A 24,183-nucleotide genomic window follows, 5' to 3' on the forward strand; every position below is an offset into this window, starting at 1 on the left:
CTGGGCCACAGGAGGACACAGAGGAGGGTCCCGGCCCCCACGGTAGCGGTGCGGGCAGTTCTCCAAGGGCTTGGGTGTTTTCCAGAGGGAGGAGATGGAGGGGACTGATTTCTTCAGCGCCCCACAAACCACACCACCCCACCCATGGGACACATCCCGAGAGAGAGAGACGCCCCATACACTGGCTCCCCTCCCCCGTGCGCTGTGCCCCAGCCCTGGCCCGGGGGAATAGGCGGCCGCCGGGCCACAGGGTGGGGGGCGCAGCTGAAAGGGGTTGTGGGGGAGGGCCGCCCCTGGCTGGGGTCAAAGGGCGAGCGCCCCGCCCCTCCCGCCCGTGCGCAGTCTGCGGCCCCGGCGCGCTGGGGGTGGGGGGCGGGGAGGTGAAGGAGGCCAGGCGAGGAGAGGAGGGGGGCTTGAAGGTCTCCACCTTGGCGGGTCCAGCCGTGGAGGCGCATCTTGTGTGAGTGTGAGTGAGTGAGTGAGTGTGAGTGTGAGTGTGTGTGTGTACAGAGACAGCCCCCAACCCCGGCCCGCCGCTCCCTGCCCGCCCCGCCTGTCACCCCCCGTCCCTCGGAGCCCGCGGGACCCGGCCGGCGAACTCAACAGGCCCGACCCGGCGCGGGGCCTGGGGCGGGAGGAGGCGGCGGGGAAGCGCAGAGAGGCTCGGCTTCTTGAGCGGGGCAGGGGCGCCCTCCGCCGTCCACGGCCACACCACCCCGAACGCGCCCGATCCCGTCTGGTCTCGGAAGCTAAGCAGGGTCGGGCCTGGTTAGAACTTGGATGGGAGACCGCCCGGTGTATACCGGGTGCCGTAGGCTTCTTCTTTTCTTTTTTTGCCTCTGGTTCTGTCGCGTTTCTGGGAGTGCGGGGGCGGCCCGGGGTGGGGGTGACCCCCACCCTCAGCGCCCGCCGCGGTGCCTGGCGCCCCAGCCCGCGCCGTTGGGCCTCCTCTTGTCCCGAGCCGTGACACCGCCGCCACGCGGCAGCATGCGTGGCTTCTGGACAGTCAGGTCTCAGACCAAAGGTCTGCTCTGTGGGAGCCGACACGCTGGAGGAAACCTTGAGAGTCTGAGAGGGGAGGGAGTTCCAGAAGAAGGCCAGGATGTCATTTTGAGGGAGTATGTGACCAGAACTCCTCCCGTTGCTTTTGGGGTTCTATGGGCTACACGTAGGAATCTTTGGTGGTGGCACCTGATGTTCGGGGATCCGGAGTCACACCCAGACCTGCTCCACAGGCCTCCTTTTACTTTTCTCTTCGGATTCATTTTTTTTTTTTTTTTTTTTGAGACAGAGTCTCGGTTTGTTGCCCAGGCTAGAGTGAGTGCCGTGGCGTCAGCCTAGCTCACAGCAACTTCAAACTCCTGGGCTCGAGTGATCCTTCTGCCTCAGCCTCCAGGGTAGCTGGGACTGCAGGCATGCGCCACCATGCCCCGCTAATTTTTTATATATATATCAGTTGGCCAATTAATTTCTTTCTATTTATAGTAGAGACGGGGTCTCGCTCTTGCTCAGGCTGGTTTTGAACTCCTGACCTTGAGCAATCCGCCCGCCTCGGCCTCCCAAGAGCTAGGATTACAGGCGTGAGCCACAGCGCCCGGCCGGATTCATTATTTTTAAAAAGTGTCTCTTATCTCTATTATTGCATTTTCTTTTCTCTCTCTTTTCAAGCAGATGATGGGAGTCCAAGTATTAAGGTGACATGTGTTGCCCGTGCCCCCCTCCCCCCCCCCCGTGTTCTTATTCATTTACCTCTCATGTTGTTCCAGCATATTGTGGGGGCACCAATGTTAAGGTCGGGTGCGTTGCCCTCTCCCAGCCTCCCCCCTCGGGTCAGAGCTTCAAGTGCGCCCATCCCCCAGTCGGTGCGTACCCACCCCATTCCTAATGGATGTGTATGCCCATCCCCTCCCCCCACCCGCCCGACACCCACCCGAAGAAGGTGATTCCTCTGTGTCCACTTAGGTGTCCATCGGTTCGTACCCATTTGCTGGTGAGCGCGAGCACGTGGTGCTCGTGTGTCCATTCTTGGGATACTTGGCTTACTGGAACGGGTTCCAGCTCTGGCCAGGAGAACCACGAGAGGTGCCCCCTCACCGCTGCTCCTCATAGCCGAATAGCACTCCGTGGTGTCCACGCGCCACATTTTATTTACCCACTCGTGGGTCGATGGGCACTCGGGTGGCTTCCAGGTCTTTGCGATTGTGACTTGTGCCCTGACACTAACCCTAACCCTTACCCAGCCCGTCTCCTCCACGGCCCCTGCCTGACTGACTCCTTCCCGCCCGGCCTATCACCTGTCACCGTCCTCTGCCCCTGCCTGACACGCTCGTCCCCGCCCGGGCCGTCACCGTCCTCGGCCCCTGCCTGACGGGGCTCCTCCGTCGCCTGGGCCTTCCAAGGGCTTGGTGTGGACGCTGGTTCCAGGACGCCCTCCCAGGAACCCGGTAGCAGGGCGGCCGCAGCGTCTCGTGCAACCCAACCGTCCGCCGGCTGGCCGCCGTCGCTAAGTGGCCTGCGGGGGACGTGCTCCCGCTGTGCCGTGGGGGCCCAGCCTGGTGTCTTCTCTGAGGCCCCGCGGCTGCCGCTCCCCGCAAGGGGATAGCCGCGGAGGTGGGGACCGCCTCCTCATGGGGACGTATACCCAGCTCTCCACGTCGGATTCCGGGGCTCTCTGTCCTGCCAGAAGGCCCAGCTGGCCTGCGGGTCCTTAGAGTGGCAAAAACATCCGAAAACTGAGATTGAGGGTCCGGTGGGTGTCTGCACTTTTGTGCTGGGCACCCCAGGGAGGCCCGGGGGCTGGCTGGACAACGTGGTCTGCTGGGCTGGGGGGGGGGGTTTGGAGGAGCAACTGATGCCCTTTGCACTTTGGGTAGCAAGTGTCTGAGGTGTCTCTGGGCCCTGTGCCATGTGGGGGCGGGGGCGGGGGCGGGGTGGGAGGAGGAGGAGGAGGAGGAGGAGGAGGAGGTGGGAAGGGCCGTGGCCTGCAGTGGTGTTCCCCGGGGTGGCACAGCATGTGGCTTCTTCCACAGGCTGCTTGGCCTGGGCTCCCTGCACCTGGGCCTTTGGAGGACTGGCCCTGTGCTTGCCAACACTTCCTGCAGGGACCCAGAGCTGGGAGGTTGCATCTCTCAGCCCTGGGTCGGGCAGAGCCCCAGCGGGCCATGCCCACAACCTCTCTCAGCAGGGGTCCCCCAGAAGGCTCCTTTGGGACCAGGATTCTCTTGCGGGTGACTCTTTAAGGTCTGGCCCCTGGATGGAGGGGCACCAGGAGTAGAGGAGCAGGAAGGGGAAGGGGGTGGCCATGCGAGGGGACACTTTCAGGCCAAGTCCCAGCTTCAGTCTGATCCTCCTGGGAACCCCGGGGTGGACATCACACCTCCTGGTTGCCCCGCTCTGAGACAAGGAGCCGGGCTTCGCATTCCCACAGCAGCCAGTCGTGGGCTGAGGACACCTGGGGCGTTGGGAACTCCCTGGCTTCTCCTTGGCTTAACATCTGGAGCTGCTTGTGAATTGTGCCGCCACACACACCCGAGTGCAGGTGTCTTCTGCACAGACTGCGGGCCTCGCTCTTCTGAGTGCCGCTAGCTCGCGACCCACCCACGGGTGAACCTGGTCAGGGTACTTTCTCTCAGGGGCAGACTCTGATCCGGGCGGGCTACCGGTGTCTCTGTTTGCTCCTTTCTTTCTTCCACTTCGGGAAAGGCTTCCTTACTGGGTGTGGAAATCTCCTATGCCTTTCCTCGCCTATTCTGTCAGCTCTAAAATTCTCTTTCGGTTGCCACCCTCACAGATGGATTAGGAAACTCTTTGCGGTGCACTCATTAGTGAAATGACCTCAATGACGCTGGAATCCAATATCTAATGGCCGATTTTTAGCGAGTCCACACGCCAGGGTGGTTGGGGTCCAGTGCAGCCCCGGCCAGGCCCAGGCCCCTTGGACTGGGCCACAGGAGGACACAGAGGAGGGTCCCGGCCCCCACGGTAGCGGTGCGGGCAGTTCTCCAAGGGCTTGGGTGTTTTCCAGAGGGAGGAGATGGAGGGGACTGATTTCTTCAGCGCCCCACAAACCACGCCACCCCACCCAACCCCACCCATGGGACACATCCCGAGAGAGAGAGACGCCCCATACACTGGCTCCCCTCCCCCGTGCGCTGTGCCCCAGCCCTGGCCCGGGGGAATAGGCGGCCGCCGGGCCACAGGGTGGGGGGCGCAGCTGAAAGGGGTTGTGGGGGAGGGCCGCCCCTGGCTGGGGTCAAAGGGCGAGCGCCCCGCCCCTCCCGCCCGTGCGCAGTCTGCGGCCCCGGCGCGCTGGGGGTGGGGGGCGGGGAGGTGAAGGAGGCCAGGCGAGGAGAGGAGGGGGGCTTGAAGGTCTCCACCTGGGCGGGTCCAGCCGTGGAGGCGCATCTTGTGTGAGTGTGAGTGAGTGAGTGAGTGTGAGTGTGAGTGTGTGTGTGTACAGAGACAGCCCCCAACCCCGGCCCGCCGCTCCCTGCCCGCCCCGCCTGTCACCCCCCGTCCCTCGGAGCCCGCGGGACCCGGCCGGCGAACTCAACAGGCCCGACCCGGCGCGGGGCCTGGGGCGGGAGGAGGCGGCGGGGAAGCGCAGAGAGGCTCGGCTTCTTGAGCGGGGCAGGGGCGCCCTCCGCCGTCCACGGCCACACCACCCCGAACGCGCCCGATCCCGTCTGGTCTCGGAAGCTAAGCAGGGTCGGGCCTGGTTAGAACTTGGATGGGAGACCGCCCGGGAATACCGGGTGCCGTAGGCTTCTTCTTTTTTTTTTTTGCCTCTGGTTCTGTCGCGTTTCTGGGAGTGCGGGGGCGGCCCGGGGTGGGGGTGACCCCCACCCTCAGCGCCCGCCGCGGTGCCTGGCGCCCCAGCCCGCGCCGTTGGGCCTCCTCTTGTCCCGAGCCGTGACACCGCCGCCACGCGGCAGCATGCGTGGCTTCTGGACAGTCAGGTCTCAGACCAAAGGTCTGCTCTGTGGGAGCCGACACGCTGGAGGAAACCTTGAGAGTCTGAGAGGGGAGGGAGTTCCAGAAGAAGGCCAGGATGTCATTTTGAGGGAGTATGTGACCAGAACTCCTCCCGTTGCTTTTGGGGTTCTATGGGCTACACGTAGGAATCTTTGGTGGTGGCACCTGATGTTCGGGGATCCGGAGTCACACCCAGACCTGCTCCACAGGCCTCCTTTTACTTTTCTCTTCGGATTCATTTTTTTTTTTTTTTTTTTTGAGACAGAGTCTCGGTTTGTTGCCCAGGCTAGAGTGAGTGCCGTGGCGTCAGCCTAGCTCACAGCAACTTCAAACTCCTGGGCTCGAGTGATCCTTCTGCCTCAGCCTCCAGGGTAGCTGGGACTGCAGGCATGCGCCACCATGCCCCGCTAATTTTTTATATATATATCAGTTGGCCAATTAATTTCTTTCTATTTATAGTAGAGACGGGGTCTCGCTCTTGCTCAGGCTGGTTTTGAACTCCTGACCTTGAGCAATCCGCCCGCCTCGGCCTCCCAAGAGCTAGGATTACAGGCGTGAGCCACAGCGCCCGGCCGGATTCATTATTTTTAAAAAGTGTCTCTTATCTCTATTATTGCATTTTCTTTTCTCTCTCTTTTCAAGCAGATGATGGGAGTCCAAGTATTAAGGTGACATGTGTTGCCCGTGCCCCCCTCCCCCCCCCCCCCGTGTTCTTATTCATTTACCTCTCATGTTGTTCCAGCATATTGTGGGGGCACCAATGTTAAGGTCGGGTGCGTTGCCCTCTCCCAGCCTCCCCCCTCGGGTCAGAGCTTCAAGTGCGCCCATCCCCCAGTCGGTGCGTACCCACCCCATTCCTAATGGATGTGTATGCCCATCCCCTCCCGCCACCCGCCCGACACCCACCCGAAGAAGGTGATTCCTCTGTGTCCACTTAGGTGTCCATCGGTTCGTACCCATTTGCTGGTGAGCGCGAGCACGTGGTGCTCGTGTGTCCATTCTTGGGATACTTGGCTTACTGGAACGGGTTCCAGCTCTGGCCAGGAGAACCACGAGAGGTGCCCCCTCACCGCTGCTCCTCATAGCCGAATAGCACTCCGTGGTGTCCACGCGCCACATTTTATTTACCCACTCGTGGGTCGATGGGCACTCGGGTGGCTTCCAGGTCTTTGCGATTGTGACTTGTGCCCTGACACTAACCCTAACCCTTACCCAGCCCGTCTCCTCCACGGCCCCTGCCTGACTGACTCCTTCCCGCCCGGCCTATCACCTGTCACCGTCCTCTGCCCCTGCCTGACACGCTCGTCCCCGCCCGGGCCGTCACCGTCCTCGGCCCCTGCCTGACGGGGCTCCTCCGTCGCCTGGGCCTTCCAAGGGCTTGGTGTGGACGCTGGTTCCAGGACGCCCTCCCAGGAACCCGGTAGCAGGGCGGCCGCAGCGTCTCGTGCAACCCAACCGTCCGCCGGCTGGCCGCCGTCGCTAAGTGGCCTGCGGGGGACGTGCTCCCGCTGTGCCGTGGGGGCCCAGCCTGGTGTCTTCTCTGAGGCCCCGCGGCTGCCGCTCCCCGCAAGGGGATAGCCGCGGAGGTGGGGACCGCCTCCTCATGGGGACGTATACCCAGCTCTCCACGTCGGATTCCGGGGCTCTCTGTCCTGCCAGAAGGCCCAGCTGGCCTGCGGGTCCTTAGAGTGGCAAAAACATCCGAAAACTGAGATTGAGGGTCCGGTGGGTGTCTGCACTTTTGTGCTGGGCACCCCAGGGAGGCCCGGGGGCTGGCTGGACAACGTGGTCTGCTGGGCTGGGGGGGGGGGTTTGGAGGAGCAACTGATGCCCTTTGCACTTTGGGTAGCAAGTGTCTGAGGTGTCTCTGGGCCCTGTGCCATGTGGGGGCGGGGGCGGGGGCGGGGTGGGAGGAGGAGGAGGAGGAGGAGGAGGAGGAGGTGGGAAGGGCCGTGGCCTGCAGTGGTGTTCCCCGGGGTGGCACAGCATGTGGCTTCTTCCACAGGCTGCTTGGCCTGGGCTCCCTGCACCTGGGCCTTTGGAGGACTGGCCCTGTGCTTGCCAACACTTCCTGCAGGGACCCAGAGCTGGGAGGTTGCATCTCTCAGCCCTGGGTCGGGCAGAGCCCCAGCGGGCCATGCCCACAACCTCTCTCAGCAGGGGTCCCCCAGAAGGCTCCTTTGGGACCAGGATTCTCTTGCGGGTGACTCTTTAAGGTCTGGCCCCTGGATGGAGGGGCACCAGGAGTAGAGGAGCAGGAAGGGGAAGGGGGTGGCCATGCGAGGGGACACTTTCAGGCCAAGTCCCAGCTTCAGTCTGATCCTCCTGGGAACCCCGGGGTGGACATCACACCTCCTGGTTGCCCCGCTCTGAGACAAGGAGCCGGGCTTCGCATTCCCACAGCAGCCAGTCGTGGGCTGAGGACACCTGGGGCGTTGGGAACTCCCTGGCTTCTCCTTGGCTTAACATCTGGAGCTGCTTGTGAATTGTGCCGCCACACACACCCGAGTGCAGGTGTCTTCTGCACAGACTGCGGGCCTCGCTCTTCTGAGTGCCGCTAGCTCGCGACCCACCCACGGGTGAACCTGGTCAGGGTACTTTCTCTCAGGGGCAGACTCTGATCCGGGCGGGCTACCGGTGTCTCTGTTTGCTCCTTTCTTTCTTCCACTTCGGGAAAGGCTTCCTTACTGGGTGTGGAAATCTCCTATGCCTTTCCTCGCCTATTCTGTCAGCTCTAAAATTCTCTTTCGGTTGCCACCCTCACAGATGGATTAGGAAACTCTTTGCGGTGCACTCATTAGTGAAATGACCTCAATGACGCTGGAATCCAATATCTAATGGCCGATTTTTAGCGAGTCCACACGCCAGGGTGGTTGGGGTCCAGTGCAGCCCCGGCCAGGCCCAGGCCCCTTGGACTGGGCCACAGGAGGACACAGAGGAGGGTCCCGGCCCCCACGGTAGCGGTGCGGGCAGTTCTCCAAGGGCTTGGGTGTTTTCCAGAGGGAGGAGATGGAGGGGACTGATTTCTTCAGCGCCCCACAAACCACGCCACCCCACCCAACCCCACCCATGGGACACATCCCGAGAGAGAGAGACGCCCCATACACTGGCTCCCCTCCCCCGTGCGCTGTGCCCCAGCCCTGGCCCGGGGGAATAGGCGGCCGCCGGGCCACAGGGTGGGGGGCGCAGCTGAAAGGGGTTGTGGGGGAGGGCCGCCCCTGGCTGGGGTCAAAGGGCGAGCGCCCCGCCCCTCCCGCCCGTGCGCAGTCTGCGGCCCCGGCGCGCTGGGGGTGGGGGGCGGGGAGGTGAAGGAGGCCAGGCGAGGAGAGGAGGGGGGCTTGAAGGTCTCCACCTGGGCGGGTCCAGCCGTGGAGGCGCATCTTGTGTGAGTGTGAGTGAGTGAGTGAGTGTGAGTGTGAGTGTGTGTGTGTACAGAGACAGCCCCCAACCCCGGCCCGCCGCTCCCTGCCCGCCCCGCCTGTCACCCCCCGTCCCTCGGAGCCCGCGGGACCCGGCCGGCGAACTCAACAGGCCCGACCCGGCGCGGGGCCTGGGGCGGGAGGAGGCGGCGGGGAAGCGCAGAGAGGCTCGGCTTCTTGAGCGGGGCAGGGGCGCCCTCCGCCGTCCACGGCCACACCACCCCGAACGCGCCCGATCCCGTCTGGTCTCGGAAGCTAAGCAGGGTCGGGCCTGGTTAGAACTTGGATGGGAGACCGCCCGGGAATACCGGGTGCCGTAGGCTTCTTCTTTTTTTTTTTTGCCTCTGGTTCTGTCGCGTTTCTGGGAGTGCGGGGGCGGCCCGGGGTGGGGGTGACCCCCACCCTCAGCGCCCGCCGCGGTGCCTGGCGCCCCAGCCCGCGCCGTTGGGCCTCCTCTTGTCCCGAGCCGTGACACCGCCGCCACGCGGCAGCATGCGTGGCTTCTGGACAGTCAGGTCTCAGACCAAAGGTCTGCTCTGTGGGAGCCGACACGCTGGAGGAAACCTTGAGAGTCTGAGAGGGGAGGGAGTTCCAGAAGAAGGCCAGGATGTCATTTTGAGGGAGTATGTGACCAGAACTCCTCCCGTTGCTTTTGGGGTTCTATGGGCTACACGTAGGAATCTTTGGTGGTGGCACCTGATGTTCGGGGATCCGGAGTCACACCCAGACCTGCTCCACAGGCCTCCTTTTACTTTTCTCTTCGGATTCATTTTTTTTTTTTTTTTTTTGAGACAGAGTCTCGGTTTGTTGCCCAGGCTAGAGTGAGTGCCGTGGCGTCAGCCTAGCTCACAGCAACTTCAAACTCCTGGGCTCGAGTGATCCTTCTGCCTCAGCCTCCAGGGTAGCTGGGACTGCAGGCATGCGCCACCATGCCCCGCTAATTTTTTATATATATATCAGTTGGCCAATTAATTTCTTTCTATTTATAGTAGAGACGGGGTCTCGCTCTTGCTCAGGCTGGTTTTGAACTCCTGACCTTGAGCAATCCGCCCGCCTCGGCCTCCCAAGAGCTAGGATTACAGGCGTGAGCCACAGCGCCCGGCCGGATTCATTATTTTTAAAAAGTGTCTCTTATCTCTATTATTGCATTTTCTTTTCTCTCTCTTTTCAAGCAGATGATGGGAGTCCAAGTATTAAGGTGACATGTGTTGCCCGTGCCCCCCTCCCCCCCCCCCGTGTTCTTATTCATTTACCTCTCATGTTGTTCCAGCATATTGTGGGGGCACCAATGTTAAGGTCGGGTGCGTTGCCCTCTCCCAGCCTCCCCCCTCGGGTCAGAGCTTCAAGTGCGCCCATCCCCCAGTCGGTGCGTACCCACCCCATTCCTAATGGATGTGTATGCCCATCCCCTCCCCCCACCCGCCCGACACCCACCCGAAGAAGGTGATTCCTCTGTGTCCACTTAGGTGTCCATCGGTTCGTACCCATTTGCTGGTGAGCGCGAGCACGTGGTGCTCGTGTGTCCATTCTTGGGATACTTGGCTTACTGGAACGGGTTCCAGCTCTGGCCAGGAGAACCACGAGAGGTGCCCCCTCACCGCTGCTCCTCATAGCCGAATAGCACTCCGTGGTGTCCACGCGCCACATTTTATTTACCCACTCGTGGGTCGATGGGCACTCGGGTGGCTTCCAGGTCTTTGCGATTGTGACTTGTGCCCTGACACTAACCCTAACCCTTACCCAGCCCGTCTCCTCCACGGCCCCTGCCTGACTGACTCCTTCCCGCCCGGCCTATCACCTGTCACCGTCCTCTGCCCCTGCCTGACACGCTCGTCCCCGCCCGGGCCGTCACCGTCCTCGGCCCCTGCCTGACGGGGCTCCTCCGTCGCCTGGGCCTTCCAAGGGCTTGGTGTGGACGCTGGTTCCAGGACGCCCTCCCAGGAACCCGGTAGCAGGGCGGCCGCAGCGTCTCGTGCAACCCAACCGTCCGCCGGCTGGCCGCCGTCGCTAAGTGGCCTGCGGGGGACGTGCTCCCGCTGTGCCGTGGGGGCCCAGCCTGGTGTCTTCTCTGAGGCCCCGCGGCTGCCGCTCCCCGCAAGGGGATAGCCGCGGAGGTGGGGACCGCCTCCTCATGGGGACGTATACCCAGCTCTCCACGTCGGATTCCGGGGCTCTCTGTCCTGCCAGAAGGCCCAGCTGGCCTGCGGGTCCTTAGAGTGGCAAAAACATCCGAAAACTGAGATTGAGGGTCCGGTGGGTGTCTGCACTTTTGTGCTGGGCACCCCAGGGAGGCCCGGGGGCTGGCTGGACAACGTGGTCTGCTGGGCTGGGGGGGGGGGTTGGAGGAGCAACTGATGCCCTTTGCACTTTGGGTAGCAAGTGTCTGAGGTGTCTCTGGGCCCTGTGCCATGTGGGGGCGGGGGCGGGGGCGGGGTGGGAGGAGGAGGAGGAGGAGGAGGAGGAGGAGGTGGGAAGGGCCGTGGCCTGCAGTGGTGTTCCCCGGGGTGGCACAGCATGTGGCTTCTTCCACAGGCTGCTTGGCCTGGGCTCCCTGCACCTGGGCCTTTGGAGGACTGGCCCTGTGCTTGCCAACACTTCCTGCAGGGACCCAGAGCTGGGAGGTTGCATCTCTCAGCCCTGGGTCGGGCAGAGCCCCAGCGGGCCATGCCCACAACCTCTCTCAGCAGGGGTCCCCCAGAAGGCTCCTTTGGGACCAGGATTCTCTTGCGGGTGACTCTTTAAGGTCTGGCCCCTGGATGGAGGGGCACCAGGAGTAGAGGAGCAGGAAGGGGAAGGGGGTGGCCATGCGAGGGGACACTTTCAGGCCAAGTCCCAGCTTCAGTCTGATCCTCCTGGGAACCCCGGGGTGGACATCACACCTCCTGGTTGCCCCGCTCTGAGACAAGGAGCCGGGCTTCGCATTCCCACAGCAGCCAGTCGTGGGCTGAGGACACCTGGGGCGTTGGGAACTCCCTGGCTTCTCCTTGGCTTAACATCTGGAGCTGCTTGTGAATTGTGCCGCCACACACACCCGAGTGCAGGTGTCTTCTGCACAGACTGCGGGCCTCGCTCTTCTGAGTGCCGCTAGCTCGCGACCCACCCACGGGTGAACCTGGTCAGGGTACTTTCTCTCAGGGGCAGACTCTGATCCGGGCGGGCTACCGGTGTCTCTGTTTGCTCCTTTCTTTCTTCCACTTCGGGAAAGGCTTCCTTACTGGGTGTGGAAATCTCCTATGCCTTTCCTCGCCTATTCTGTCAGCTCTAAAATTCTCTTTCGGTTGCCACCCTCACAGATGGATTAGGAAACTCTTTGCGGTGCACTCATTAGTGAAATGACCTCAATGACGCTGGAATCCAATATCTAATGGCCGATTTTTAGCGAGTCCACACGCCAGGGTGGTTGGGGTCCAGTGCAGCCCCGGCCAGGCCCAGGCCCCTTGGACTGGGCCACAGGAGGACACAGAGGAGGGTCCCGGCCCCCACGGTAGCGGTGCGGGCAGTTCTCCAAGGGCTTGGGTGTTTTCCAGAGGGAGGAGATGGAGGGGACTGATTTCTTCAGCGCCCCACAAACCACACCACCCCACCCATGGGACACATCCCGAGAGAGAGAGACGCCCCATACACTGGCTCCCCTCCCCCGTGCGCTGTGCCCCAGCCCTGGCCCGGGGGAATAGGCGGCCGCCGGGCCACAGGGTGGGGGGCGCAGCTGAAAGGGGTTGTGGGGGAGGGCCGCCCCTGGCTGGGGTCAAAGGGCGAGCGCCCCGCCCCTCCCGCCCGTGCGCAGTCTGCGGCCCCGGCGCGCTGGGGGTGGGGGGCGGGGAGGTGAAGGAGGCCAGGCGAGGAGAGGAGGGGGGCTTGAAGGTCTCCACCTTGGCGGGTCCAGCCGTGGAGGCGCATCTTGTGTGAGTGTGAGTGAGTGAGTGAGTGTGAGTGTGAGTGTGTGTGTGTACAGAGACAGCCCCCAACCCCGGCCCGCCGCTCCCTGCCCGCCCCGCCTGTCACCCCCCGTCCCTCGGAGCCCGCGGGACCCGGCCGGCGAACTCAACAGGCCCGACCCGGCGCGGGGCCTGGGGCGGGAGGAGGCGGCGGGGAAGCGCAGAGAGGCTCGGCTTCTTGAGCGGGGCAGGGGCGCCCTCCGCCGTCCACGGCCACACCACCCCGAACGCGCCCGATCCCGTCTGGTCTCGGAAGCTAAGCAGGGTCGGGCCTGGTTAGAACTTGGATGGGAGACCGCCCGGTGTATACCGGGTGCCGTAGGCTTCTTCTTTTCTTTTTTTGCCTCTGGTTCTGTCGCGTTTCTGGGAGTGCGGGGGCGGCCCGGGGTGGGGGTGACCCCCACCCTCAGCGCCCGCCGCGGTGCCTGGCGCCCCAGCCCGCGCCGTTGGGCCTCCTCTTGTCCCGAGCCGTGACACCGCCGCCACGCGGCAGCATGCGTGGCTTCTGGACAGTCAGGTCTCAGACCAAAGGTCTGCTCTGTGGGAGCCGACACGCTGGAGGAAACCTTGAGAGTCTGAGAGGGGAGGGAGTTCCAGAAGAAGGCCAGGATGTCATTTTGAGGGAGTATGTGACCAGAACTCCTCCCGTTGCTTTTGGGGTTCTATGGGCTACACGTAGGAATCTTTGGTGGTGGCACCTGATGTTCGGGGATCCGGAGTCACACCCAGACCTGCTCCACAGGCCTCCTTTTACTTTTCTCTTCGGATTCATTTTTTTTTTTTTTTTTTTTGAGACAGAGTCTCGGTTTGTTGCCCAGGCTAGAGTGAGTGCCGTGGCGTCAGCCTAGCTCACAGCAACTTCAAACTCCTGGGCTCGAGTGATCCTTCTGCCTCAGCCTCCAGGGTAGCTGGGACTGCAGGCATGCGCCACCATGCCCCGCTAATTTTTTATATATATATCAGTTGGCCAATTAATTTCTTTCTATTTATAGTAGAGACGGGGTCTCGCTCTTGCTCAGGCTGGTTTTGAACTCCTGACCTTGAGCAATCCGCCCGCCTCGGCCTCCCAAGAGCTAGGATTACAGGCGTGAGCCACAGCGCCCGGCCGGATTCATTATTTTTAAAAAGTGTCTCTTATCTCTATTATTGCATTTTCTTTTCTCTCTCTTTTCAAGCAGATGATGGGAGTCCAAGTATTAAGGTGACATGTGTTGCCCGTGCCCCCCTCCCCCCCCCCCGTGTTCTTATTCATTTACCTCTCATGTTGTTCCAGCATATTGTGGGGGCACCAATGTTAAGGTCGGGTGCGTTGCCCTCTCCCAGCCTCCCCCCTCGGGTCAGAGCTTCAAGTGCGCCCATCCCCCAGTCGGTGCGTACCCACCCCATTCCTAATGGATGTGTATGCCCATCCCCTCCCCCCACCCGCCCGACACCCACCCGAAGAAGGTGATTCCTCTGTGTCCACTTAGGTGTCCATCGGTTCGTACCCATTTGCTGGTGAGCGCGAGCACGTGGTGCTCGTGTGTCCATTCTTGGGATACTTGGCTTACTGGAACGGGTTCCAGCTCTGGCCAGGAGAACCACGAGAGGTGCCCCCTCACCGCTGCTCCTCATAGCCGAATAGCACTCCGTGGTGTCCACGCGCCACATTTTATTTACCCACTCGTGGGTCGATGGGCACTCGGGTGGCTTCCAGGTCTTTGCGATTGTGACTTGTGCCCTGACACTAACCCTAACCCTTACCCAGCCCGTCTCCTCCACGGCCCCTGCCTGACTGACTCCTTCCCGCCCGGCCTATCACCTGTCACCGTCCTCTGCCCCTGCCTGACACGCTCGTCCCCGCCCGGGCCGTCACCGTCCTCGGCCCCTGCCTGACGGGGCTCCTCCGTCGCCTGGGCCTTCCAAGGGCTTGGTGTGGACGCTGGTTCCAGGACGCCCTCCCAGGAACCCGGTAGCAGGGCGGCCGCAGCGTCTCGTGCAACCCAACCGTCCGCCGGCTGGCCGCCGTCGCTAAGTGGCCTGCGGGGGACGTGCTCCCGCTGTGCCGTGGGGGCCCAGCCTGGTGTCTTCTCTGAGGCCCCGCGGCTGCCGCTCCCCGCAAGGGGATAGCCGCGGAGGTGGGGACCGCCTCCTCATGGGGACGTATACCCAGCTCTCCACGTCGGATTCCGGGGCTCTCTGTCCTGCCAGAAGGCCCAGCTGGCCTGCGGGTCCTTAGAGTGGCAAAAACATCCGAAAACTGAGATTGAGGGTCCGGTGGGTGTCTGCACTTTTGTGCTGGGCACCCCAGGGAGGCCCGGGGGCTGGCTGGACAACGTGGTCTGCTGGGCTGGGGGGGGGGGTTTGGAGGAGCAACTGATGCCCTTTGCACTTTGGGTAGCAAGTGTCTGAGGTGTCTCTGGGCCCTGTGCCATGTGGGGGCGGGGGCGGGGGCGGGGTGGGAGGAGGAGGAGGAGGAGGAGGAGGAGGAGGTGGGAAGGGCCGTGGCCTGCAGTGGTGTTCCCCGGGGTGGCACAGCATGTGGCTTCTTCCACAGGCTGCTTGGCCTGGGCTCCCTGCACCTGGGCCTTTGGAGGACTGGCCCTGTGCTTGCCAACACTTCCTGCAGGGACCCAGAGCTGGGAGGTTGCATCTCTCAGCCCTGGGTCGGGCAGAGCCCCAGCGGGCCATGCCCACAACCTCTCTCAGCAGGGGTCCCCCAGAAGGCTCCTTTGGGACCAGGATTCTCTTGCGGGTGACTCTTTAAGGTCTGGCCCCTGGATGGAGGGGCACCAGGAGTAGAGGAGCAGGAAGGGGAAGGGGGTGGCCATGCGAGGGGACACTTTCAGGCCAAGTCCCAGCTTCAGTCTGATCCTCCTGGGAACCCCGGGGTGGACATCACACCTCCTGGTTGCCCCGCTCTGAGACAAGGAGCCGGGCTTCGCATTCCCACAGCAGCCAGTCGTGGGCTGAGGACACCTGGGGCGTTGGGAACTCCCTGGCTTCTCCTTGGCTTAACATCTGGAGCTGCTTGTGAATTGTGCCGCCACACACACCCGAGTGCAGGTGTCTTCTGCACAGACTGCGGGCCTCGCTCTTCTGAGTGCCGCTAGCTCGCGACCCACCCACGGGTGAACCTGGTCAGGGTACTTTCTCTCAGGGGCAGACTCTGATCCGGGCGGGCTACCGGTGTCTCTGTTTGCTCCTTTCTTTCTTCCACTTCGGGAAAGGCTTCCTTACTGGGTGTGGAAATCTCTTATGCCTTTCCTCGCCTATTCTGTCAGCTCTAAAATTCTCTTTCGGTTGCCACCCTCACAGATGGATTAGGAAACTCTTTGCGGTGCACTCATTAGTGAAATGACCTCAATGACGCTGGAATCCAATATCTAATGGCCGATTTTTAGCGAGTCCACACGCCAGGGTGGTTGGGGTCCAGTGCAGCCCCGGCCAGGCCCAGGCCCCTTGGACTGGGCCACAGGAGGACACAGAGGAGGGTCCCGGCCCCCACGGTAGCGGTGCGGGCAGTTCTCCAAGGGCTTGGGTGTTTTCCAGAGGGAGGAGATGGAGGGGACTGATTTCTTCAGCGCCCCACAAACCACGCCACCCCACCCCACCCCACCCATGGGACACATCCCGAGAGAGAGAGAGACGCCCCATACACTGGCTCCCCTCCCCCGTGCGCTGTGCCCCAGCCCTGGCCCGGGGGAATAGGCGGCCGCCGGGCCACAGGGTGGGGGGCGCAGCTGAAAGGGGTTGTGGGGGAGGGCCGCCCCTGGCTGGGGTCAAAGGGCGAGCGCCCCGCCCCTCCCGCCCGTGCGCAGTCTGCGGCCCCGGCGCGCTGGGGGTGGGGGGCGGGGAGGTGAAGGAGGCCAGGCGAGGAGAGGAGGGGGGCTTGAAGGTCTCCACCTGGGCGGGTCCAGCCGTGGAGGCGCATCTTGTGTGAGTGTGAGTGAGTGAGTGAGTGTGAGTGTGAGTGTGTGTGTGTACAGAGACAGCCCCCAACCCCGGCCCGCCGCTCCCTGCCCGCCCCGCCTGTCACCCCCCGTCCCTCGGAGCCCGCGGGACCCGGCCGGCGAACTCAACAGGCCCGACCCGGCGCGGGGCCTGGGGCGGGAGGAGGCGGCGGGGAAGCGCAGAGAGGCTCGGCTTCTTGAGCGGGGCAGGGGCGCCCTCCGCCGTCCACGGCCACACCACCCCGAACGCGCCCGATCCCGTCTGGTCTCGGAAGCTAAGCAGGGTCGGGCCTGGTTAGAACTTGGATGGGAGACCGCCCGGTGTATACCGGGTGCCGTAGGCTTCTTCTTTTTTTTTTTTTGCCTCTGGTTCTGTCGCGTTTCTGGGAGTGCGGGGGCGGCCCGGGGTGGGGGTGACCCCCACCCTCAGCGCCCGCCGCGGTGCCTGGCGCCCCAGCCCGCGCCGTTGGGCCTCCTCTTGTCCCGAGCCGTGACACCGCCGCCACGCGGCAGCATGCGTGGCTTCTGGACAGTCAGGTCTCAGACCAAAGGTCTGCTCTGTGGGAGCCGACACGCTGGAGGAAACCTTGAGAGTCTGAGAGGGGAGGGAGTTCCAGAAGAAGGCCAGGATGTCATTTTGAGGGAGTATGTGACCAGAACTCCTCCCGTTGCTTTTGGGGTTCTATGGGCTACACGTAGGAATCTTTGGTGGTGGCACCTGATGTTCGGGGATCCGGAGTCACACCCAGACCTGCTCCACAGGCCTCCTTTTACTTTTCTCTTCGGATTCATTTTTTTTTTTTTTTTTTTGAGACAGAGTCTCGGTTTGTTGCCCAGGCTAGAGTGAGTGCCGTGGCGTCAGCCTAGCTCACAGCAACTTCAAACTCCTGGGCTCGAGTGATCCTTCTGCCTCAGCCTCCAGGGTAGCTGGGACTGCAGGCATGCGCCACCATGCCCCGCTAATTTTTTATATATATATCAGTTGGCCAATTAATTTCTTTCTATTTATAGTAGAGACGGGGTCTCGCTCTTGCTCAGGCTGGTTTTGAACTCCTGACCTTGAGCAATCCGCCCGCCTCGGCCTCCCAAGAGCTAGGATTACAGGCGTGAGCCACAGCGCCCGGCCGGATTCATTATTTTTAAAAAGTGTCTCTTATCTCTATTATTGCATTTTCTTTTCTCTCTCTTTTCAAGCAGATGATGGGAGTCCAAGTATTAAGGTGACATGTGTTGCCCGTGCCCCTCTCCCCCCCCCCCCGTGTTCTTATTCATTTACCTCTCATGTTGTTCCAGCATATTGTGGGGGCACCAATGTTAAGGTCGGGTGCGTTGCCCTCTCCCAGCCTCCCCCCTCGGGTCAGAGCTTCAAGTGCGCCCATCCCCCAGTCGGTGCGTACCCACCCCATTCCTAATGGATGTGTATGCCCATCCCCTCCCCCCACCCGCCCGACACCCACCCGAAGAAGGTGATTCCTCTGTGTCCACTTAGGTGTCCATCGGTTCGTACCCATTTGCTGGTGAGCGCGAGCACGTGGTGCTCGTGTGTCCATTCTTGGGATACTTGGCTTACTGGAACGGGTTCCAGCTCTGGCCAGGAGAACCACGAGAGGTGCCCCCTCACCGCTGCTCCTCATAGCCGAATAGCACTCCGTGGTGTCCACGCGCCACATTTTATTTACCCACTCGTGGGTCGATGGGCACTCGGGTGGCTTCCAGGTCTTTGCGATTGTGACTTGTGCCCTGACACTAACCCTAACCCTTACCCAGCCCGTCTCCTCCACGGCCCCTGCCTGACTGACTCCTTCCCGCCCGGCCTATCACCTGTCACCGTCCTCTGCCCCTGCCTGACACGCTCGTCCCCGCCCGGGCCGTCACCGTCCTCGGCCCCTGCCTGACGGGGCTCCTCCGTCGCCTGGGCCTTCCAAGGGCTTGGTGTGGACGCTGGTTCCAGGACGCCCTCCCAGGAACCCGGTAGCAGGGCGGCCGCAGCGTCTCGTGCAACCCAACCGTCCGCCGGCTGGCCGCCGTCGCTAAGTGGCCTGCGGGGGACGTGCTCCCGCTGTGCCGTGGGGGCCCAGCCTGGTGTCTTCTCTGAGGCCCCGCGGCTGCCGCTCCCCGCAAGGGGATAGCCGCGGAGGTGGGGACCGCCTCCTCATGGGGACGTATACCCAGCTCTCCACGTCGGATTCCGGGGCTCTCTGTCCTGCCAGAAGGCCCAGCTGGCCTGCGGGTCCTTAGAGTGGCAAAAACATCCGAAAACTGAGATTGAGGGTCCGGTGGGTGTCTGCACTTTTGTGCTGGGCACCCCAGGGAGGCCCGGGGGCTGGCTGGACAACGTGGTCTGCTGGGCTGGGGGGGGGGGTTTGGAGGAGCAACTGATGCCCTTTGCACTTTGGGTAGCAAGTGTCTGAGGTGTCTCTGGGCCCTGTGCCATGTGGGGGCGGGGGCGGGGGCGGGGTGGGAGGAGGAGGAGGAGGAGGAGGAGGAGGAGGTGGGAAGGGCCGTGGCCTGCAGTGGTGTTCCCCGGGGTGGCACAGCATGTGGCTTCTTCCACAGGCTGCTTGGCCTGGGCTCCCTGCACCTGGGCCTTTGGAGGACTGGCCCTGTGCTTGCCAACACTTCCTGCAGGGACCCAGAGCTGGGAGGTTGCATCTCTCAGCCCTGGGTCGGGCAGAGCCCCAGCGGGCCATGCCCACAACCTCTCTCAGCAGGGGTCCCCCAGAAGGCTCCTTTGGGACCAGGATTCTCTTGCGGGTGACTCTTTAAGGTCTGGCCCCTGGATGGAGGGGCACCAGGAGTAGAGGAGCAGGAAGGGGAAGGGGGTGGCCATGCGAGGGGACACTTTCAGGCCAAGTCCCAGCTTCAGTCTGATCCTCCTGGGAACCCCGGGGTGGACATCACACCTCCTGGTTGCCCCGCTCTGAGACAAGGAGCCGGGCTTCGCATTCCCACAGCAGCCAGTCGTGGGCTGAGGACACCTGGGGCGTTGGGAACTCCCTGGCTTCTCCTTGGCTTAACATCTGGAGCTGCTTGTGAATTGTGCCGCCACACACACCCGAGTGCAGGTGTCTTCTGCACAGACTGCGGGCCTCGCTCTTCTGAGTGCCGCTAGCTCGCGACCCACCCACGGGTGAACCTGGTCAGGGTACTTTCTCTCAGGGGCAGACTCTGATCCGGGCGGGCTACCGGTGTCTCTGTTTGCTCCTTTCTTTCTTCCACTTCGGGAAAGGCTTCCTTACTGGGTGTGGAAATCTCTTATGCCTTTCCTCGCCTATTCTGTCAGCTCTAAAATTCTCTTTCGGTTGCCACCCTCACAGATGGATTAGGAAACTCTTTGCGGTGCACTCATTAGTGAAATGACCTCAATGACGCTGGAATCCAATATCTAATGGCCGATTTTTAGCGAGTCCACACGCCAGGGTGGTTGGGGTCCAGTGCAGCCCCGGCCAGGCCCAGGCCCCTTGGACTGGGCCACAGGAGGACACAGAGGAGGGTCCCGGCCCCCACGGTAGCGGTGCGGGCAGTTCTCCAAGGGCTTGGGTGTTTTCCAGAGGGAGGAGATGGAGGGGACTGATTTCTTCAGCGCCCCACAAACCACGCCACCCCACCCCACCCCACCCATGGGACACATCCCGAGAGAGAGAGAGACGCCCCATACACTGGCTCCCCTCCCCCGTGCGCTGTGCCCCAGCCCTGGCCCGGGGGAATAGGCGGCCGCCGGGCCACAGGGTGGGGGGCGCAGCTGAAAGGGGTTGTGGGGGAGGGCCGCCCCTGGCTGGGGTCAAAGGGCGAGCGCCCCGCCCCTCCCGCCCGTGCGCAGTCTGCGGCCCCGGCGCGCTGGGGGTGGGGGGCGGGGAGGTGAAGGAGGCCAGGCGAGGAGAGGAGGGGGGCTTGAAGGTCTCCACCTGGGCGGGTCCAGCCGTGGAGGCGCATCTTGTGTGAGTGTGAGTGAGTGAGTGAGTGTGAGTGTGAGTGTGTGTGTGTACAGAGACAGCCCCCAACCCCGGCCCGCCGCTCCCTGCCCGCCCCGCCTGTCACCCCCCGTCCCTCGGAGCCCGCGGGACCCGGCCGGCGAACTCAACAGGCCCGACCCGGCGCGGGGCCTGGGGCGGGAGGAGGCGGCGGGGAAGCGCAGAGAGGCTCGGCTTCTTGAGCGGGGCAGGGGCGCCCTCCGCCGTCCACGGCCACACCACCCCGAACGCGCCCGATCCCGTCTGGTCTCGGAAGCTAAGCAGGGTCGGGCCTGGTTAGAACTTGGATGGGAGACCGCCCGGTGTATACCGGGTGCCGTAGGCTTCTTCTTTTTTTTTTTTTGCCTCTGGTTCTGTCGCGTTTCTGGGAGTGCGGGGGCGGCCCGGGGTGGGGGTGACCCCCACCCTCAGCGCCCGCCGCGGTGCCTGGCGCCCCAGCCCGCGCCGTTGGGCCTCCTCTTGTCCCGAGCCGTGACACCGCCGCCACGCGGCAGCATGCGTGGCTTCTGGACAGTCAGGTCTCAGACCAAAGGTCTGCTCTGTGGGAGCCGACACGCTGGAGGAAACCTTGAGAGTCTGAGAGGGGAGGGAGTTCCAGAAGAAGGCCAGGATGTCATTTTGAGGGAGTATGTGACCAGAACTCCTCCCGTTGCTTTTGGGGTTCTATGGGCTACACGTAGGAATCTTTGGTGGTGGCACCTGATGTTCGGGGATCCGGAGTCACACCCAGACCTGCTCCACAGGCCTCCTTTTACTTTTCTCTTCGGATTCATTTTTTTTTTTTTTTTTTTGAGACAGAGTCTCGGTTTGTTGCCCAGGCTAGAGTGAGTGCCGTGGCGTCAGCCTAGCTCACAGCAACTTCAAACTCCTGGGCTCGAGTGATCCTTCTGCCTCAGCCTCCAGGGTAGCTGGGACTGCAGGCATGCGCCACCATGCCCCGCTAATTTTTTATATATATATCAGTTGGCCAATTAATTTCTTTCTATTTATAGTAGAGACGGGGTCTCGCTCTTGCTCAGGCTGGTTTTGAACTCCTGACCTTGAGCAATCCGCCCGCCTCGGCCTCCCAAGAGCCTAGGATTACAGGCGTGAGCCACAGCGCCCGGCCGGATTCATTATTTTTAAAAAGTGTCTCTTATCTCTATTATTGCATTTTCTTTTCTCTCTCTTTTCAAGCAGATGATGGGAGTCCAAGTATTAAGGTGACATGTGTTGCCCGTGCCCCCCTCCCCCCCCCCCGTGTTCTTATTCATTTACCTCTCATGTTGTTCCAGCATATTGTGGGGGCACCAATGTTAAGGTCGGGTGCGTTGCCCTCTCCCAGCCTCCCCCCTCGGGTCAGAGCTTCAAGTGCGCCCATCCCCCAGTCGGTGCGTACCCACCCCATTCCTAATGGATGTGTATGCCCATCCCCTCCCCCCACCCGCCCGACACCCACCCGAAGAAGGTGATTCCTCTGTGTCCACTTAGGTGTCCATCGGTTCGTACCCATTTGCTGGTGAGCGCGAGCACGTGGTGCTCGTGTGTCCATTCTTGGGATACTTGGCTTACTGGAACGGGTTCCAGCTCTGGCCAGGAGAACCACGAGAGGTGCCCCCTCACCGCTGCTCCTCATAGCCGAATAGCACTCCGTGGTGTCCACGCGCCACATTTTATTTACCCACTCGTGGGTCGATGGGCACTCGGGTGGCTTCCAGGTCTTTGCGATTGTGACTTGTGCCCTGACACTAACCCTAACCCTTACCCAGCCCGTCTCCTCCACGGCCCCTGCCTGACTGACTCCTTCCCGCCCGGCCTATCACCTGTCACCGTCCTCTGCCCCTGCCTGACACGCTCGTCCCCGCCCGGGCCGTCACCGTCCTCGGCCCCTGCCTGACGGGGCTCCTCCGTCGCCTGGGCCTTCCAAGGGCTTGGTGTGGACGCTGGTTCCAGGACGCCCTCCCAGGAACCCGGTAGCAGGGCGGCCGCAGCGTCTCGTGCAACCCAACCGTCCGCCGGCTGGCCGCCGTCGCTAAGTGGCCTGCGGGGGACGTGCTCCCGCTGTGCCGTGGGGGCCCAGCCTGGTGTCTTCTCTGAGGCCCCGCGGCTGCCGCTCCCCGCAAGGGGATAGCCGCGGAGGTGGGGACCGCCTCCTCATGGGGACGTATACCCAGCTCTCCACGTCGGATTCCGGGGCTCTCTGTCCTGCCAGAAGGCCCAGCTGGCCTGCGGGTCCTTAGAGTGGCAAAAACATCCGAAAACTGAGATTGAGGGTCCGGTGGGTGTCTGCACTTTTGTGCTGGGCACCCCAGGGAGGCCCGGGGGCTGGCTGGACAACGTGGTCTGCTGGGCTGGGGGGGGGGGTTTGGAGGAGCAACTGATGCCCTTTGCACTTTGGGTAGCAAGTGTCTGAGGTGTCTCTGGGCCCTGTGCCATGTGGGGGCGGGGGCGGGGGCGGGGTGGGAGGAGGAGGAGGAGGAGGAGGAGGAGGAGGTGGGAAGGGCCGTGGCCTGCAGTGGTGTTCCCCGGGGTGGCACAGCATGTGGCTTCTTCCACAGGCTGCTTGGCCTGGGCTCCCTGCACCTGGGCCTTTGGAGGACTGGCCCTGTGCTTGCCAACACTTCCTGCAGGGACCCAGAGCTGGGAGGTTGCATCTCTCAGCCCTGGGTCGGGCAGAGCCCCAGCGGGCCATGCCCACAACCTCTCTCAGCAGGGGTCCCCCAGAAGGCTCCTTTGGGACCAGGATTCTCTTGCGGGTGACTCTTTAAGGTCTGGCCCCTGGATGGAGGGGCACCAGGAGTAGAGGAGCAGGAAGGGGAAGGGGGTGGCCATGCGAGGGGACACTTTCAGGCCAAGTCCCAGCTTCAGTCTGATCCTCCTGGGAACCCCGGGGTGGACATCACACCTCCTGGTTGCCCCGCTCTGAGACAAGGAGCCGGGCTTCGCATTCCCACAGCAGCCAGTCGTGGGCTGAGGACACCTGGGGCGTTGGGAACTCCCTGGCTTCTCCTTGGCTTAACATCTGGAGCTGCTTGTGAATTGTGCCGCCACACACACCCGAGTGCAGGTGTCTTCTGCACAGACTGCGGGCCTCGCTCTTCTGAGTGCCGCTAGCTCGCGACCCACCCACGGGTGAACCTGGTCAGGGTACTTTCTCTCAGGGGCAGACTCTGATCCGGGCGGGCTACCGGTGTCTCTGTTTGCTCCTTTCTTTCTTCCACTTCGGGAAAGGCTTCCTTACTGGGTGTGGAAATCTCCTATGCCTTTCCTCGCCTATTCTGTCAGCTCTAAAATTCTCTTTCGGTTGCCACCCTCACAGATGGATTAGGAAACTCTTTGCGGTGCACTCATTAGTGAAATGACCTCAATGACGCTGGAATCCAATATCTAATGGCCGATTTTTAGCGAGTCCACACGCCAGGGTGGTTGGGGTCCAGTGCAGCCCCGGCCAGGCCCAGGCCCCTTGGACTGGGCCACAGGAGGACACAGAGGAGGGTCCCGGCCCCCACGGTAGCGGTGCGGGCAGTTCTCCAAGGGCTTGGGTGTTTTCCAGAGGGAGGAGATGGAGGGGACTGATTTCTTCAGCGCCCCACAAACCACACCACCCCACCCATGGGACACATCCCGAGAGAGAGAGACGCCCCATACACTGGCTCCCCTCCCCCGTGCGCTGTGCCCCAGCCCTGGCCCGGGGGAATAGGCGGCCGCCGGGCCACAGGGTGGGGGGCGCAGCTGAAAGGGGTTGTGGGGGAGGGCCGCCCCTGGCTGGGGTCAAAGGGCGAGCGCCCCGCCCCTCCCGCCCGTGCGCAGTCTGCGGCCCCGGCGCGCTGGGGGTGGGGGGCGGGGAGGTGAAGGAGGCCAGGCGAGGAGAGGAGGGGGGCTTGAAGGTCTCCACCTTGGCGGGTCCAGCCGTGGAGGCGCATCTTGTGTGAGTGTGAGTGAGTGAGTGAGTGTGAGTGTGAGTGTGTGTGTG

The 24,183-nt window shown here is 62.8% G+C and overlaps 6 pseudogenes; all 6 read left to right on the forward strand.

Annotated features, from left to right (window-relative positions):
• The first annotated feature begins 698 nt into the window (after positions 1–698).
• On the forward strand, positions 699–818 carry LOC142868290 (uncharacterized; annotated as a pseudogene).
• Positions 819–4,647: 3,829 nt separating this feature from the next.
• LOC142868332 (uncharacterized) lies at positions 4,648–4,766 on the forward strand (annotated as a pseudogene).
• Positions 4,767–8,597: 3,831 nt separating this feature from the next.
• LOC142868333 (uncharacterized) lies at positions 8,598–8,716 on the forward strand (annotated as a pseudogene).
• A 3,817-nt stretch (positions 8,717–12,533) lies between these two features.
• Positions 12,534–12,653, forward strand: LOC142868291 (uncharacterized; annotated as a pseudogene).
• Positions 12,654–16,484: 3,831 nt separating this feature from the next.
• On the forward strand, positions 16,485–16,604 carry LOC142868292 (uncharacterized; annotated as a pseudogene).
• A 3,832-nt stretch (positions 16,605–20,436) lies between these two features.
• On the forward strand, positions 20,437–20,556 carry LOC142868294 (uncharacterized; annotated as a pseudogene).
• Positions 20,557–24,183: the final 3,627 nt, after the last annotated feature.

Source organism: Microcebus murinus, unplaced genomic scaffold, assembly GCF_040939455.1.
Source record: "Microcebus murinus isolate Inina unplaced genomic scaffold, M.murinus_Inina_mat1.0 scaf029_hap2_Mmur4.0, whole genome shotgun sequence".
Lineage (NCBI taxonomy): Eukaryota > Metazoa > Chordata > Mammalia > Primates > Cheirogaleidae > Microcebus > Microcebus murinus.